This window comes from Hyla sarda, chromosome 3 (assembly GCF_029499605.1).
Source record: "Hyla sarda isolate aHylSar1 chromosome 3, aHylSar1.hap1, whole genome shotgun sequence".
NCBI lineage: Eukaryota > Metazoa > Chordata > Amphibia > Anura > Hylidae > Hyla > Hyla sarda.
The window spans coordinates 253,501,134-253,519,105 of record NC_079191.1 but is presented as its reverse complement, the minus strand read 5'-3'; the positions used below and the strand labels follow the sequence as shown (position 1 = coordinate 253,519,105).

The window sequence follows — 17,972 nt, the reverse complement described above, 5'->3', positions numbered from 1 at the left end:
TCCGGGCATGCTTGGAGTTGTAGTTTAGCTTAGATTAGACAGCGAAGGGACTACAACTCCCAGCATGCCCAGACAGCTAAAGGCAGCCCAGGCATGCTGGAAGTTGTAGTTTAGCTTAGATTAGACAGCAAAGGGACCACAACTCCCAGCATGCCCAGACAGCCAAAGGCTGCCCAGGCATGCTGGGAGTTGTAGTTTTACACAGGTATAAACTAGTTAGCGTAGCGTTAGCTCAATTTTAGCGTAGCTTTAGTTCAGTGTTAGCGCGGTTTTACAGTTTTTAACGTAGCATAGTGTTAGTGCAGTTGTAGCGTATTTAGCATAGCGTAGTGTTAGCGCAGTTTTAGTGTATTTATCGTAGTGTTAGCGCAGTTTTAGCGTATTTAGCGTAGCTTAGTTTTAACGCAATTTTAATGTATTTAGTGTATTGCAGCATTAGCACAGTTTTAGCGTATTTAGCGTAGCATATTGTTAGCGTAGTCTTAGAGTAGTGAGCGCAGCGTAGTCTTAGAGTAGTGAGGGCAGCTTAGTCTTAGAGTAGTTAGCGTAGTGTAGTGTTAGTCCAGTTCTAGCATAGTTGGCGTAGTTGTACACGGGTGTAGTGTAGCTAACTTAGTTTTACAGGCAGATGAAGTGTAGTTTAGAGAGTTTAGCATGGGGTGTAGCTTAGCTCAGTCATAAAGTGAAGGGGCTACAACTCCCAGCATGCCCAGACAGCCAAAGGCTGTCCGGGCAGGATGGAAGTTGTAGTTTTGCAAAAGTAGCAGAGGCAGTTGCGCTCTGCTACATTAATATAGTATACAGCCACCTGTATAGATGGCTGGATACGGTGATCACAAGGCCACTTACCCACCTCCGTTCCTGCTCCATCACTGGACTATTAGCAATGCAGGAAGATGACTGAGCTCGAACCGGGGTGGTAAATTAGGCTCTCCAGGTACTAACCCATTTTTTTTTGTTTGTCTTCTCGTTTCAAATACGTGAATGCGGAGGACTACATCGGAATTGGTGGACTACAACGATGACCTGCATTCTTTTCTTTTAATAAAATGGTTAACGAGGGCTGTGGGGGAGTGTTTTCCTAATAAAAATGGTTTAACTTGTGTGTGCTTTTTTTCTTTATTACTTTACAGGCTTAGTAGTGGAAGAGCCGATACCAACAGGCCCAGAGGGCCAAATATGGCGCTCTTGGGCCTAGGCGGTAACAGGCTGGTGTTATTTAGGCTGGGGAGGGCCTGAGCCTGGAACATCAGGCTGTTGCTGTTTGGTTGCTATGTGGCTGAAAATGAAAAGACGGGGAACCACACGTGTTTTTTTTTGTTTTTTTTAACAAAAAACAAAAGGTGTGTGGTTCCCCGTCTTTTCATTTTAAGCCAAATAGCAACAGCCTGACGTTACCAGGGTGGGCGGGGACCATTGTTACTGGCCCTCCCCAGCCTAAATAACGCCAGTCTGTTACCGCCTAGGCCCAAGAGCGCCATATTTGGCGCTCTGGGCCTGTTGGTATCGGCTCTTCCCTGTACCCCTGTGGCGTTGGGTACCGGGGTAATAATTCGGGGTTAGCGCTAGCTGTTTTTGGGGCTAACGCTAAGCCCCGACTTAGTAATGGACTCAGTCTACAAGACATCTTCCACTACTAAGCCTGTAAAGTAATAACAAAGAAAAAAAGCGCACACGAGTTAAAACATTTTTATTAGGAAAAACACTCCCACACAGCCCTCGTTAACCATTTTATTAAAAGAAAAGAAAAAAATGCAGGTAATCGTTGTAGTCCACCGATTCCGATGTAGTCCTCCGCATTCACGTATCTGAAACGAGAAGACAAACACAAAAAAAAAAATGGGTTAGTACCTGGAGAGCCTAATTTACCACCCCCGTTCGAGCTCCGTCATCTTCCTGCATTGCTAATAGTCCAGTGATGGAGCAGGAACGGAGGTGGGTAAGTGGCCTTGTGATCACCGTATCCAGCCATCTATACAGGTGGCTGTATACTACATTAATGTAGCAGAGCGCAACTGCCTCTGCTACTTTTGCAAAACTACAACTTCCATCCTGCCCGGACAGCCTTTGGCTGTCTGGGCATGCTGGGAGTTGTAGCCCCTTCACTTTATGACTAAGCTAAGCTACACCCCACGCCAAACTCTCTAAACTACACTTCATCTGCCTGTAAAACTAAGTTAGCTACACTACAACCGTGTACAACTACGCCAACTATGCTAGAACTGGACTAACAATACGCTAACTACTCTAAGACTACGCTAACAATAAGCTACGCTAAAACTGTGCTAATGCTACACTACACTAAATACATTAAAACTGCGTTAAAACTAAGCTCCGCTAAATACGCTAAAACTGCGTTTATACTAGGCTAAATACACGAAAATTGCGCTAACACTACGTTAACTACACTAAAACTGCACTAACACTACGCTATGCTAAATACGCTACAACTGCGCTAACACTATTCTACGCTAAAAACTGTAAAACCGCGCTAACACTAAACTAAAGCTACGCTAAAATCGCGCTAACACTACGCTAACTACTTTATACCTGTGTAAAACTACAACTCCCAGCATGCCTGGGCAGCCTTTAGCTGTCTGGGCATGCTGGGAGTTGTGGGGACTTCACTGCACTACAACTCTCAGCATACCCGGGCAGCCTTCAGCTGTCTGGGCATGCTGAGAGTTGTGGTCCCATCAGCTAAATTACAACTCCCATCATACCTGGGCAGCCTTCAGCTGTCTGGGCATGCTGGGAGTTGTAGTCCCTTAGCTGTCTAAGCTAAACTACAACTCCCAGCATGCCTTGGCAGCCTTTAGCTGTCTGGGCATGTTGGGAGTTGTTGTCCTAAACTACAACTCCCATTCTGGGAGTTTTGGTGCCTAACCCCCTTTCACTTTTAATACTAAACTATGCTAAACTACACTAACTATAGCCCTACGCTATTTGCATAATGCTGCGCATGCGCAGTACAAATTTAGCTGCGCTCGAACATGCGCAATGGCTAGCGCTGCGCCCGAAGTACTTTAAATCTGTTTCCCGTTCCCTGAGCGAACAGGGAGCGGGGAACAGAGCCACGGGCGGGCGGGGTGGATGGCTCGCGCAGGCGGAGGACACACGTAACACTGCTAGCGGGCACGTTAGTGAACATTGCTCGCGCTGGCGGGTGACACTGACTGTCAGCTTGTGTGAGGGCACACAAGCTGACAGGTGCAGTGGGGACACAACACTGCTAGCGGGCACAGGGGTCCCGTTAGCAGTGAACATTGAGGCGCAGCAGGGACATATAACACTGCTAGCGGGCACAGGGGTCCAGTTAGTGGTGAATAGTGATCGCACTGGTGGGTGACACTGACTGTCAGCTTGTGCGAGGGGCACACAAGCTGACAGGTGCAGCAGGGAGGACACAGTAAATGGATTGACTTCTGTGGCTCCATTCCGCTCTCGGAATCGGGCCACAGACTCCATAAGAGCTCCGTGCAGCTTCGGGCTATCACAGGGAGAGATCTTCTCCCTGTGATAGCCCAAGTGAGACTGCCGTGAGCTGTAATGCCTGATGGTTAAATATGTCACGTGACACTCGCGCAGAACCCCCCCAGCCCCCGCAGTAACTATAGAATGTGATGGAGGCGGAGCGCTCGAGCAGGGAAAACTGCTGAGTCACTCCATCACAATCTATGGCAAATTACAATCCACGGCACTGCACCGGGCAGCCATTGACTGTCCAGGCATGCTGGGAAGTTTTGCAGCAGCTGGAGGCACCTTGTTTAGGAAACACTGCCATTTTGGGTGGTGATAAGCACCATGCTTCCATCCGGGTCCATCCCTATGCCAATCCATAATTTAGGCCTCAAATGTGCATGGTGCTCTCACACTCCGGAGCCCTGTTGTATTTCAAGGCAACAGTTTAGTGCCACACTCAGCCCACAAAATTTGTAAAACAATTTCTCCTATCTCCTTTTTACCCCTTATGAAAAGGTAAAGTTGGGGGCTCCACCAGCATGTTAGTGTAAAGGCCATGTGCGTTTACAAAGCCCCCATGGTGCCAGAACAGTTGATTTCCCCCCATGTGCGACTGATTTTGGAAACTACACCCCTCAAGAAATGTAAAAAGGGGTGCAGCGAGCATTTACACCCCAATGGTGTCTGACAGATTTTTGGAACAGTGGTCCGTGAAAATGAAAAATTTAATTTATTTGCACAGACTACTGTTCCATGGGTCTGTCAAATGCCAGAGGGGTATAAATGCTCACTGTACCCCTTACTACATTCCGCGAGAGGTGTAGTTTCCGAAATGGGGAAGTCCATTGTTCTGGCACCATGGGGGCTTTTTTTAAACGCACATGGCCCCCTACTTCCATTCCACCCAAATTCCCTCTCTAAAAGCTCAATGGTGCTCCTTCTCTTCTGAGCATTGTAGTTCGCCTGCAGAGCACTTTACATCCACATATGGGGTATTTCCATACTCAGAAGAAATGGGGTTACAAATTTTTTTTCTCCTATTACCCCTTGTAAATGACAAATTGGTGTAATGCTAGCATTTTATTGAGAAAAATCTAATACATTTTCACATCCTATTTTAATCACCTGTGGGGTGTTAAGGCTTACTGTACCCCTTGTTACATTCCTTGAGGGGTATAAATTCCCAAATGGTGTACCATGTGTTTTTTTTTTTTTTTACACCCCCTGCTGTTCGGACACCAAACAGCTTCCTAAATGCAACATGCCCCCCAAAACACCCCCCGCAAAATTCGCTCTCCAAAGCCTATTGTGGCTCCGTACTTGAGAAATTGGGTTACAATTTTTGGGGAACTGCTTAACCTTTTACCCCTTGGAAAAAATGGGGCTACAAGAACATGTTAGTGTAAAAAAAAAAATGGAGATTTTTAATTTTCTCCTTCACTTTGCTGCTATTCCTGTGAAACATCTAAAGGGTTAACAAACATTTGAATGTAATTTTGAAAACTTTGAGGGGTGCAGTTTTCATTATGGGGGATTTCTAACATAAAGACCCTCAAATTCACTTCAAAATGGAACTGGTCCCTGGAAAAATTCAGATTCAGCAGAGAACACTGTGGTAAGATAGTGTTGAGCACGAATATTCAAAATGCTAATTTTTACTGTGAAGATCGTCGTTTTGCAAATATTTAGAATATAGTAATATATATTGTTAATGACGAATATTATTTTTATTTTATTTTTTTCTTTCCGAATATGCAAATATTCACGAATATCGTCAGAAGACACTGATCCTTCCCTTCTTTTGGGTGAAAGATATAATCACGCATGCGCACTATGCGAACATGTGAACATGGTGAATATGTGAATTTCGCGAACATAGGACGAATATTCGTCCATATATTCCCGAAATATTGCGAATTGGAATATGGTCTCTGCCGGTCATCACTATGGTCAGATTGAAAAGAACTCAACTTCTCCTGTAGTATACAGTAGCTGATAAGTACTTGAAGGATTAAGATTTTTAAGTAGAAGTGATTTGCAAATCTGTTTAACTTTCTGGCACCAGTTGAATAAAAATGTTTTCCACCGGAGTACCTTTTTAAGCATATTTGCTTTGATACACTTGAAAAGGAATAAAAGTATACCTTAACAGGTGCCGTTTAATATAGAGGTGTACCAAAATAAAAATTTGCCAAAAAACAAAAATAGCCTAAAGTTGCAACACCCACGCAAGTTGTGCTACAGAGCAGTGCTCTACAATCTGTGGCTCTGTAGCGAGGCTCAACACACTGTGTCTCTACAGCCTTTGGCTTTCATGGCATGCTGGGAGTTATAGTTCTGCACCAGCTGCAGAACCACAGATTGTAGATCGGTGCTTTGCAGCACATGCGTGGGTCTAGATGAGTTTTATTTTTTTTCCAAACAGTGTGCCTCCAGCTGTTGCAAAACTATATAACTCACAGCGTGCCTGGACAGCCAAAGACTTTTTAGTTTGTGATCTATTTGGTTTGGCGCACAAAAATCACTGCACCTGAAAATTGTGACAGATTTAAACCACTTGATAATTCCACCCCAATAGTGTGTACTGAGCCTTACCATGAAAGTCAATATTTGATGAACCATTTGAAATGTGTCCAGCACTGTGTGATTTCAGCTCTGGAGGGGATGTGGCAAAACTACAGTTCCCAGCAAGACCATGGTCCGAGCCTGCCTCTATAGTTGCCTTATCAGTCATGTATTAAAAAGTATAAGGGTATATAGTTGGGTTTACAGTAAGTTTCCCGCTACAAATTTGAGCTGCGGTGGATTTTCTGCTGCAGATTACATTGACTTCAATTGTGCAGAAAATCTCCTAGGGATAACCTGTTGCAGTTCCAACATGCAGCGGGAAAATCGTTGTAAACCTGACTGTGTGAACATACGCTTAAACACTAAACTACATGTTAAAGGGGTACTCCGGTGCTTTAGACATCTTATCCCCTATGGATAGGGGATAAATGCCTGATGGCGGGACCACCGTGGTCTTGCACGCGGCACCCCGTTTGTAATCAGTCCCTGGAGCGTGTTCGCTCCGGGCATGATTACCGGCAACCACAGGGCCGATGGCGTGTGATGTCACGCTCCGCCCCTCAATGCAAGCCTACGGGAGGGGGCGTGATAGCTGTCCCCCATTGGTCGGGGACTGACTGACATATGTCAGATGGAGGGGGGGGTTAAAGTTAATTTCTCCCGCTCTGCCTGCCCACCGATGGAAGCATGGGCAGAGGGGAGGGGGGGTGGGGAGGGGTAGAGAAGGAACAGTGCCAGGCAACTTACCTACCCTCACCAAGAGCAACGATGATCGGGCTGCAGCGGTTGGAGGCAAGCAGTGGTGATCGTGGTAAGTGGTCTTGCCTCTGAAGGACCACAGTTTGGATGCCACTGTGCATTGGTCTCTAAACTGTGGCTCTCCAGATCTTGCAGAACTACAACTCCCAGCATGCCCAAACAGCTGTTGCATAACTACAACTCCCATGCCCTTCAGCTGTCAGTACATGCTGGGCCTGAGCTATAGTTTTGCAACAGCTGGATGTTCACTGGTTGAAAAACACTGAGTTAGGTTCTGTTACAGAAGTGTTTCCCAACCCGTGTGCCTCCAGGTGTTGCAAAACTACACCTCCCAGTATGCACGAACAGAATGCTCGAAGTTGTAGTTTTGCTACGGCTGGAGGCACACTCATGGGGAAGCACTGAGTTTGTCCGTTACGTAACTCAGTGTTTATCCACCGGTGTGCCTTCGATGGTGGCATAACTACAACTCCCAGGATCCATGGTATGTGAGTGCATGCTGAGAGTTATAGGTGTGCAACAGCTGGAGATTTGTGTTTATAAGTTTGCTGCTGCAAGTTTGAGCTGCGCAAATTTTCTACCACAGCTTAAACTCCCAGCGGGAAACTCGCTGTGAACCCCTGCCCGTGGGACTGTACCCTAAAAACACTGCAATAAACTACACTAACACAAAATAAAGACTAAAGCACTACATTTACACAGTTAACACCCCGCCGCCCCCAAATAAAAATTTAAAAAGATTCGTACGGTAGTGTTTCCTAAACTGCGCTTCCAGCTGTTGCAAAACAGCCCCCGGCATTGTCAGACAGCCATGGGCTGTCCAGGTATGCTGGGAGTTTTGCAACAGCTGGAGGCACCCTGTTTGGCAAACACTGCTGTAGGGTATTTTTGGGGGAGGCAAACACCAAGCTTGTTCCTGTGTCCACCTCTATGCAAATCCCTAGTTTATGCCTCAAATGCTCATGGCGTTCACTCACTCCAGAGCCCTGTCGTATTTCAAGGCAAACTGTTCAGTTTTCGTACTCAGGAGAAATTGCGCTACAAAATTTGGGCAATTTATACTCCTTATGAAATGGAAAAGTTGGGGGCTACACCAGCATGTTAGTGTTACAGTAACATGCTGGTGTTGTCCCATCCAACACTTTCACTAGAGGTAAAAGGAGAAAAAGACTCTCAAAATTTGTAACGCAATTTCTCCTGAGTATGGAAATACCCCATATGTGGACGTAAAGTGCTCTGCGGGTGCACAACAGGGCTCAGGAGTGAGAGCACACTATTTATGTTTTGAGGCCTCAATTGGTGATTTGCACTGGGTGGCTGATAGTTACAGCAGTTCTGACATAAACGCAAAAAAAAAAAACACACCCCCTTTTGGAAACAATACCTCTCAAGGAATGTAACAAGGGGTACAGTGAGCCTTAACATCCCACAGGTGTTAAAGTGGGACGGACGTGAAAAAAATTTTTTTTTTCCCCCACTAAAATGCTGGTGTTATCCAAATTTTTCATTTTCACAAGGGGTAATTGGAGAAAAAGCCCCCAAAATGTGTATCCCCATTTCTTTGTAGTATGGAAATACCCAATATGTGGACGTAAAGTGCTCTGGGGGCACACTAAAATGTTCAGAAGAAGCACCCTGGTTGTTAAACACTACCGTAGCCGTGCAAACCTTGTGCAAAAGAACAGTTGCCCATAGCAACCAATTAGATTCAAGCTTTCCTTTTTTTTTTTTTTTTTTTTAAAGGGCTTCTAAACTTAAAGCTGAAATCTGGTTATGGATATTTGCTCCACAAAATGCTGTATGGGTAGGTTCACCCTGCACTTTTATTTCCATTCAATATATACTTTTATCTTTATTTAAAAAAATAAAATAAAATAAAAACAGATGCTGAAACGGACATTGTTGTATGGCTGGATTCACTCAGTGCTTTTGTTTCCACATAACAAATAACAGATGCTAAAAACGGACACTGCTGTATGGCTGGGCTTTCTTCATTTTGACACCATGATCAGATACTGTCATCTAAAGGGTTAACCCCTTCCCGCTATAGGACAAATGCATACATCCCAGCACCCGACACATTCGCGCGATGGGACGTATACATACGTCATAGTGATCTCTGGCACTGCCGCGGGCAGCGCAGGAGAGCGGCGGCGGGACCCGCCTGTCAATCACAGCAGGAGTCCAGTCGCAGCTGCCGGAGCTGCGATCGTGCCGGTCACCGCAGCATTAACCCCATAGATGCTGTGATCAATCCTGATCACGGCATCTATGCTGTTGACAGGGGGAGCACATATAATCGCGGGTCGCCGTTGGTTGCTATGGCAGCAGGAGAGATCATGACCTCCTGTCTGCCCGCTATGAAAACCTGTGAGATCCTGATCAGGTCATTCTGTGCTGCAGTACAAATGTATCGCAGCATAGCATAACCTGTAAAATGTGTAAAAACTAAAATTTTAAGTTCTTCAATAAAGGTATGAAGTGTTAAAAAAAAAATAATATATATATATATAAATAATGCCCATTTCCCAATAAAAGCTCTATTATCACCAAAAAATCAAAAACACAAATCATATACATAATTGGTATTGCCACTTCCATAATGACGTGTACTATAAAACTATAATGTAAACTATCCTGGACAGTGAACGCCGTAAAAAAAAAACCCGCAAAATTCGCCAATTTTGGTACAAATAGCGGGAAAAAAAAAGATCAAAAGGTAGCAGGTATCGTAAAAATGATACCAATAAAAAGTACAGCTCATTCGCAAAAAATAAGCCCTTTCTCAATGGCGTTGGACAAAAAATAAAAAGCTACGGCTGTTGAAAAATGAATGGCAGAAAAAGAATTTTGCTCAGAAAAGGAAAAAGAACATAGAATGCTATATAAAATGGGTATTGCCATAATCGTACTGACCCACAGAATAAAAATAACATCACTTTTACCGCAGTGTACACCATAAAAATAAAATAAATGGAAAAAAAACACCACAAATTTTCCAGTTTTTCAAAATATTTGGGAGTTTTTCACAAAAAATGCTGCATGTGTCAACAAAAAGGCACCACTTTTATATAAAGTACAAAATGTCACGAAAAAATTCCCAGAATTACCCCATTCAGAAAAAGTGTTCTAAAGTTATTACCATTTAAAGAGATACATGTCAAATAAAAAAAAAAAGAGCCTGGTCATTGAGGTAAAAAATGGGTCCGTTCTTAAGGGGTTAAAGGAGTTGTCTGGTGACAATCCAAGGATGGAGGATAAGTTATAGATTGTGGGGCGTCCAAGCACTGGGATCTCCTGCACGGGGTCCCGGCAGTCGGCTGGAAGGGGGCGTGCCGACCTCCACATGGGGCGCCGGCCGACACGCCCCTTCATGTACACCATAGAGATATCATGGAGGGGGTGTGCTGGCCGGGGTTTCCTGCGGGGGTCGTATGTCAGCTTCCATCAAACTGCCGGGGCCCCTTTTTCTTTTTTAATTTCTTTTTTGTCTGTCCACATTGCTCTCTGCCTACACCTCTGTCTAGAGCAGGAGAGGTTTGCTATGGGGATTTGCTCCTGCTCTGGACAGTTCCTGACATGGACAGAGGTGTCAGCAGAGAGCACTGTGGTCAGACTGAAAAGAAATTCAAAAAGAAAAGAACTTTCTCTGTAGTATACAGCAGCTAAGTACTACGGATTAAGATTTTTTTAAATAGAAGTTATTTACAAATCTGTATAACTTTTTGGCACCAGTTGATTTAAAATAAATTGGTTTCCACCAGAGTACCCCTTTTTAAATATATTTATTCGTGATATTGCAGAAGAGCTTGATGGTAAGGTGCCTCTTCTTGCTGATGACACAGATTGGGTCTTAATACAGATCCCCCCCCCCCCCACTGGTTACTAAACTTTGCTCTGAATATTCTCCATTGACTGCAACCCTCTGCAAAAAGTAGGTAGGTATCCAGCACTGATAGAAGAATTCACTGCTGATACACGCCTCTCATGTAACTGTAAATCTTACAATCCATAACATGTCAGAAAAGACAAGTGGTGCACTCACCAGATGATCTTGTAGTTTTTATTGTCATCCACAAAAGGTATCAAATGTGCTGTACAGACACGGTTGCAAAGCTGCGCCTGGCGGCTAAGATGTCAAAGTAGCAGGGGAAAGAAGAAATACACCCGCAACAATTGTTTCGATAGCGCCTCTACTGGCTGGTGCCGACGTCATGACCTCATTATCTGTTTATATATTCTCTATAGCAGGTTGTTATAGCAACCGGCACAAACTATACATGGTAAGATATAAAAAGTGACATATAAAACATATATACACTATACTGTTAAAACAAAACCTCAATGTAGCATGAATGCAACGGAGGAAAGCACCCAACTCATTATTTTCATTCAGCCCCAATGGCTCTGTGGCGTGGAGGCAAATAACTAATCTGGATTCGCACTGTAGGCGCTTCACATTACTATCACCACCTTCTGGTGGGACATCAAATCTCTCAATACCAAAAAACCTGATTGTTTTTACATCACTGTTATGCATGTCTCTAATATGTTTAATAAACCTAGTGGCACCTATTCCTGTGCGTACTAGTGTAAATGTTCTTTCATTTGTAGTACTAGCTGCCGATAGTATTGCCCGCATCCACAAACAAGGGCGTACACCACATAAGTAGACTAATAAATCTGACTTTTTTAATTTTTATTGGCCACTTCTGCTGAGTACCACTGTGGTCTTTTGCTTTTTTTTTTTTGCTTTTACTGATAAGCCTAAAATAATTATATGTTGCCTTCAACAATTTAACTTTTAAGTACAGTGGTCACTCAAGTTAAAATGTTAATTGGTTCCAGGATGACCATTGTATGTTTGTTGAGACCATAACTCTATGGAAACCTGGTAATTGGTTCTGAAGCTCCCAAAATGTCATCCAAAAATAGGAAAAACTGAGGATTAAAGAAAAATAAGTAGATAACTAATATAGATAAAGCAAATCCTTACATATAAAAGTAAGAAAGTAAATCACTGTCTATGTAGAGGACAGGAGCTTCTTCAGGGTACTGTACAGTACACATAATGGGGGAGATTTATTAAAACCTGTCCAGAGGAAAAGTTGCTGAGTTGCCCATAGCAACCAATCAGATTGCTTCTTTCATTTTTCAGAGGCCTTTTCAAAAATGAAAGTGATCTGATTGGTTGTTATGGGCAACTCAGCAACTTTTCCTCTGGACAGGTTTTGATAAATCTTCTATGTCCTAAAAAAGTAAAATGGAGACACCCTCACCTGGCACAGGTAAAGAGTAGTACAGAACATGTAATACCTCCCTCCCTGTACTGTAGGGAGGTGCTACCAGAGAGCCAGTCAGTGCATGCACTTCAGTCAGTGCATGCACTTCAGTAATACAGGTGTCTGGTCAGTTCTTCCTGCCATTGACATGTTTCACAGATCTGGACTGTCCATAGCATTGAACGTTGAGTCTGCTTTCAAGTTACAATGGTCCAGAAAAGACCATTGTATGTTGAAACTATTGTATGTTGAGGCCATTGTAAGTTGAGGGATCACTAGTACTATTTCTCCTGGACTTCATGTAAACCATTCCAGTCTGCTAGGGACTCTAATCTGACTTTAGAAAAGTAGTTTTTTTCTAAAATCTAAACTTTTGTGATAAGTTGGTCACACTTATATTAAACTGCACGGACTGGTCATCACTAGATCCCAAGCTTTCTCCTGCAATAATATCATATACCAAATCCCCGTTTGTGACTACTAAATCTAAAAATTGCCTCTTTCCGGGTTAGGTCCTCAAATAATTGTTATTCTAAATTCCCTACTAGGATTTTTTTGTATATATCTCTACTCGTGGCAGAACTTGCAATTTAGATTTTTCAGTTCACTTCAGGAAGATTAACCCCTTAACGACGCAGGACGTAAATGTACGTCCTGGTGCGGTGGTACTTAACGCACCAGGACATCCATTTACATCCTGTACATGACCGCGAGCATCGGAGCGATGCTCGGGTCATGCAAGGCAGTTCCCGGCTGCTGATAGCAGCCAAGGAACCCGCTGGTAATGGCCAACATCCGCGATCACACGGATGTCTGCCATTAACCCCTCAGATGCCATGATCAATACAGCTCACGGCATCTGCAGCGCTGCGGTCACTAAAATAGATGATCAGATCACCCGCAGCGCTGACGGAGAGTTTCGATCATCCAGAACGGCAGACGGAGGTCCCCTCACCTGCCTCCGTTGCCTTCCACAGGTCTTCTGCTCTGGTCTGAGATCGAGCAGACCAGAGCAGAAGATGACCGATAACACTGATCAGTGCTATGTCCTATGCAAAACACTGAACAGTATTAGCAATCAAATTATTGCTCTAAATAGTCCCCTATTGGGGACTATAAATGTGTAAAAATAAAAGTAAAAAAAGTTTTTTTTTAAAGATTTGGAAAATCCCCTCCCCCAATAAAAATGTAAATTGTCCCATGAAATCTTCCAAAATTTGCAAAATTGCTTTTTTTCTTTTCAATTTCCCCACATAAATAGTATTTGTTTGGTTGCGCCATACATTTTATGTTAAACTGAGTGATGGCATTACAATGGACAACTGGTCATGCAAAAAACAAGCCCTCATACTAGTCTGTGGATGAAAATATAAAAGAGTTAAAGCGTATCCATCTTTTTTTTATGTATTTTTTTTATTACACTTTTAATTTAGCTCACTAGTCTGAATTCCTCTCAAAGGGAGGGGGTGTGGCCTCACTGTGCAGGTCTCCGCCCCCTCCCTCAGTATACTGTCTGCTCACATCTCCCCTAGCATTAGCAAAACTACAACTCCCAGCTTGTCCTCACTGACAGTAGCGCGACACAAGATGACAGTGGGAGAACTAGTACGTGTCCAAGCAGGCAGGGGGGAGGGGGCAGTTGTTTGACTGGCTTTTTCTGTATGAAATACTGAACATTTTCTAATGAAAGCAATTGCAAAACCTATTGGTTATACATGCTTTACAACATATCAAAAGTTTTTGTATCCAACAGTGCCCATTTAAGGGGTTAAAGTCTCCCATAATGATAGCTAAAATGGCATTAACCCCTTAAGGACCGGCGTTTTTTCCGTTTTTACATTTTCGTTTTTTGCTCCTTGCTTTTAAAAAATCATAACTCTTTCAATTTTGCACCTAAAAATCCATATGATGGCTTATTTTTTGCGCCACCAATTCTACTTTGTAATGACGTCAGTCATTTTGCCCAAAAATCTACGGTGAAACAGAAAAAAAAATCATTGTGCGACAAAATTGAAAAAAAAAAACACGCCGTTTTGTAACTTTTGGGAGCTTCCGTTTCTACGTAGTACATTTTTCGGTAAAAATTACACCTTATCTTTATTCTGTAGGTCCATACGATTAAAATGATACCCTACTTATATAGGTTTGATTTTGTCATACTTCTGGAAAAAATCACAAGTGCATGCAGGAAAATTAATACGTTTAAAATTGTCATCTTCTGACCCCTATAACTTTTTTATTTTTCCGCGTATGGGGCGTTATGAGGGCTAATTTTTTGCGACGTGATCTGAAGTTTTTAACGGTACCATTTTTGCATTGATAGGACTTATTGATTTTTATTCATTTTTAAATGATATAAAAAGTGACCAAAAATGCACTATTTTGGACTTTGGATTTTTTTTGCGCGCACGCCATTGACCGAGCGGTTTAATTAATGATATATTTTTATAATTCGGACATTTCCGCACACGGTGATACCATATATGTTTATTTTTATTTACACTGTTTTTTTTTTTTTATTGGAAAAGGGGGGTGATTCAAACTTTTAATAGGGGAGGGGTTAAATGATCTTTATTCACTTTTTTTTTGCAGTGTTATAGGTCCCATAGGGACCTATAACACTGCACACACTGATCTTCATCATTGATCACTGGTTTCTCATAGGAAACCAGTGATCGACGATTCTGCCTGGATCTCAGGCACTGAGCAGTCATTCGGCGATCGGACAGCGAGGAGGCAGGTAGGGGCCCTCCCGCTGTCCTGTAAGCTGTTCGGGATGCCGCGATTTCGCCGCGGCTACCCCGAACAGCCCACTGAGCTAGCTGGCAACTTTCGCTTTTAGCCACACGGCTCAGCTCTGAGCGCGCGGCTAAAGGGTTAATAGCGCGCGGCGCCGCGATCTGCGCTGCGCGCTATTAGAGGCAGGTAGGTCCTGGCTTCACTATGACGCCGGGCCTGCCATGATATGATGCGGGGTTACTGTGTAACCCCGCGTTATATCAGGAGAGCAGTACCAAGGACGTACCGGGGGTTAAATACCAGATCATCTACTTATTTTCAGCCAAGGGACACATAATATTGCCACACCATGACTACTACCGTTTCACCATATAATGATTGGATAATACCACTTTACAGTTATTGAATCAAATCCACTATTTACACAGCAATATTCTTGCATGTTGTGAGGTATATACCAGCTCTATACTGGCTCTGCAGACCCTATAAATAATTAGTTACATCAAGTAACTCAGATGCCTGATTTAGCTGCCTTAGCGCAGTGAAACACGTTGCATGATGGTCCAATAAACATTACTGTTTACCTGTGACAGCTGCCACGCCCCCTCCGTAGGCTTGCATTGAGGGGGCAGAGCGTGATGTCACTATGTTCCTTCCCTGTGATCGCTAGTAATCAGACCCGGAGCGAGCACGCTCTGGGGGCTGATGCTAACGGGGGGCGGCGTGGAAGATTACAGGGGTCCCCAGCGGATAGGGGATAAGATGTCTTACCGCTGGAGTACCCCTTTAACCCGTTAACCACCATGGACGTCTATACTCGTCCATGTGTTGTTTAACGGGGTATGACGCGGATTCCCTATTCAAGCCTGCATCATACCAGTCGGTCCCCTGCAGATTCCTGTAGCTTGGGGCCGGTGTTAATAGCCAATATGCGGGGGGGGGGGGGGGGGCAGCTATTAACCCTTTAGATCTCAGCTGTCAAAGCTGACAGCGGCGTCTAAAGGTGCCTTTATCCCATCCCTGGTGGTCCAGTGGGGTGGATAACACCCCCCCCCCCCTCCGCAGCGCGATCGCGGGGGGGAGCAATCCACTGCTGAGGTAGCCTGAGGGTTTACCTCTCCTTTCATAACGGCTCCAGCGCTCAGAATGATAAAGACTGGCAGGACCAGGCTTTATCACTCGAGCACAGAGCACACAGATCAATATGGTTTTATGGAACCACATTGATCTGTATGAGGAATCAAATGATTCCTCCTAAAGTCCCTCAAAAAATACACACACACATTAACCCCTTCCTCATTAAAAGTTTAAATCACCCCCCTTTTCCCAAATTCCATATAAAAAATATATAAACATAATAAAAATAAACATATGTGGTATTGCCACGTGTGTAAATGTCCGAACTCTAAAAATATATTGTTAATTAAACCACACGGTCAATGGCGTAAACGCAAAAAAAATTCCAAAGTCCAAAATAGCGTATATTTGGTCACTTTTTATACCATAAAAAAAAATGAATAAAAAGCGATTAAAAAAGTCTGATCAAAACAAAAATTCAGATCATGGCACAAAATATGAGCCTTCATATAGCCCTGTTCGCGGAAAACTAAAAAAGTTATAGGGGTCAGAAGAGGACAATTTTAAATGTATTAATTTTCATGCATGTAATTATGATTTTTCCAAAAGTACGACAAAATCAAACCTATATAAGTAGGGTATCATTTGAATCGTATGGACCTACAGAATAAACATAAAGTGTCATTTTACCGAAAAATGTACTGTGTAGAAACGCAAGCCCCAAAAGTTACAAAATAGTGTTTTTTCTTCAATTTTGTAACACATTGATTTATGTTTTTCCGTTTCGCCATACATTTTAGGGTAAAATGACTGATGTCATTACAAAGTAGAATTGGTGGTGCAAAAAATAAGCCCTCATATGCATTTTTAGGTGCAAAATTGAAAGGGTTATTATTTTTTAAAGGTAAGGAGGAAAAAACAGGAGGAAAAGTGCAAAAGCAGAAAAATGCTTGGTCCTTAAAGGAGTAGTCCAGTGGTGATTCAGTGGTGAGCAACTTATCCCCTATCCTAAGGATAGGGGATAAGTTGCAGATCGCGGGGGGTCCGACCTTTGGGGCCCCCCGAGATCTCCTGTATGGAGCCCCGACAGCCGGCGGGAAGGGGGCGTGTCGACCTCCGCACGAGGCGGCGGCCGACACGCCCCCTCAATACAACTCTATGGCAGAGCCGAAGCGCTGCCTTCGGCAATCTCCGGCTCTGCCATAGAGATGTATTGAGGGGGCGTGTCGGCCGCCGCTTCGTGCGGGGGTCGACACCCGCTATCTCGGCGGAGAGCCGGGGCCCCGTACAGAGAGATCGCAGGGGGCCCCAGCGGTCGGACCCCCCGCGATCTCAAACTTATCCCCTATCCTTAGGATAGGGGATAAGTTTTTCACCACTGGACTACCCCTTTAAAGGGGTACTCCGGTGGTAATTTTTTTGTGACTATATGGCATCTTCTTTATAGGTTTAGTTTTTTTGTAATATACATATGTTATATATTTTGGCAGCATGTATGTTTTTCTTACCTGTTTGTTGGGCAGGAAGTTCTGTAGTTCAGAGGGTTTTCTTTTACTGTTGTCAACAATTCTGAGTCTGTTGTGGACAAGATGTCACAGCTTTTTTTTTTTCTCTGTCTGCATGAGAGGAATAAGCCACGCCCCCTCATCTCATCCAGCTGAGTACACAGCCCCTCACCTCCCCTCCCCCCTGCTCTGTATTCTAAGGACGCAGGTCAGCACAGGAGAAGGAACACAGAGAAGAAAAGTGTTATCTGAAGGGGAGGATGAGAAGGTGCACGGGCTGGGGATGTATGGACTGCAGGGGAATAAATCTCATACTGGGAATGATCCCTATGGGGGAGATTTATCAAAACCTGTGCAGAGGAAAACTTGCCCAGTTGCCCATAGCAACCAATCAGATTGCTTCTTTCATTTTTCACAGGCCTTCATAAAAATGAAAGCAGCAAGCTGATTGGTTGCTATGGGCAACTGGGCAAGTTTTCCTCTGCACAGGTTTTGATAATTCTCTATGTGAAGGGGGAGGGGGGGACGGACTCCTGAATGACACATGCTGGGAGTTGTAGTCCCTGTTGTGTGTGTGTGT

At 43.8% G+C, this 17,972-nt stretch overlaps 1 protein-coding gene across 2 annotated transcripts in view; it reads right to left on the bottom strand.

Annotated features, from left to right (window-relative positions):
• Window positions 1-17,707, bottom strand: part of SMPDL3A (sphingomyelin phosphodiesterase acid like 3A) — a 163,918-nt gene extending 146,211 nt beyond the window's left edge. For both annotated transcript variants that reach the window (XM_056563300.1, XM_056563299.1), the window contains exon 1: window positions 17,396-17,707. The gene's annotated coding sequence lies outside the window, so the exon portion shown is untranslated. The remainder of the gene's footprint in view (window positions 1-17,395) is intronic.
• Between the last annotated feature and the right edge of the window lie 265 nt (window positions 17,708-17,972).